The following is a 775-nucleotide window of genomic DNA, read 5'->3' on the forward strand; positions in this document are numbered from 1 at the left end:
AAAAAATTAATACTGCGGTCCATTCATCTGACTGAAAGTTCTTCAAAGCGTTGCCCCAGCATGGCCGCAGTCAAAATGACTGAAACAGATAAAAGAATATATATATATATATATATATATATATATATATGCACGCACGCAACCACTCCTATACACAGTGGGGTATATTGGGGGTGTGTGTATATAATAGCGTTGTAGACAGTCAACAAACCACTTATAACCTGGACATTGGTCAAAGAAGGAAAGAAAAAAAAACAAGAAAAACAAACAAAAAAACAAAAAGAAATAGGAAAGCTTCCTTCACTTGACCTTCTGGTGTAATGTGAAACTTCTGTCTTTTCACCACTAATTGGTTAATTCGGTGGGTTTTTTTAATAGGAAAACAAACAATACTACCGGATACTCCCTCCCTCTCTACATATTCCTCTGTGCCTTTCTTTCTTTCTTTCTCACCCTCTTTCTCTCACTTCCTCTGTCTTTCTTTTTCGTTCTCTCTCTCTTTCTCTTTCTCTTTCTTTCTCATAATAATGCGTACATATATGGAAATAGATATGAATATGTTTGTTCCGTGTAAGTGCGTGTGAGGCTGTGTATATCCGGCAATATATATATGTGTTTGCGTATATATGTGTGTGCGTGTGTGTATGGGTGTATGGGGAGGAACGCATGCGTTTGTATATATAAATACATATTTATTTATAATATTAACTGTCAAGGGGTCCTCTGAACTTTTGTTGGTCTTAGCTCTTGTCAGTTGTATTTGCCATGAATTATA

The sequence above is a fragment of the Octopus bimaculoides genome, chromosome 24 (assembly GCF_001194135.2).
Source record: "Octopus bimaculoides isolate UCB-OBI-ISO-001 chromosome 24, ASM119413v2, whole genome shotgun sequence".
Lineage (NCBI taxonomy): Eukaryota > Metazoa > Mollusca > Cephalopoda > Octopoda > Octopodidae > Octopus > Octopus bimaculoides.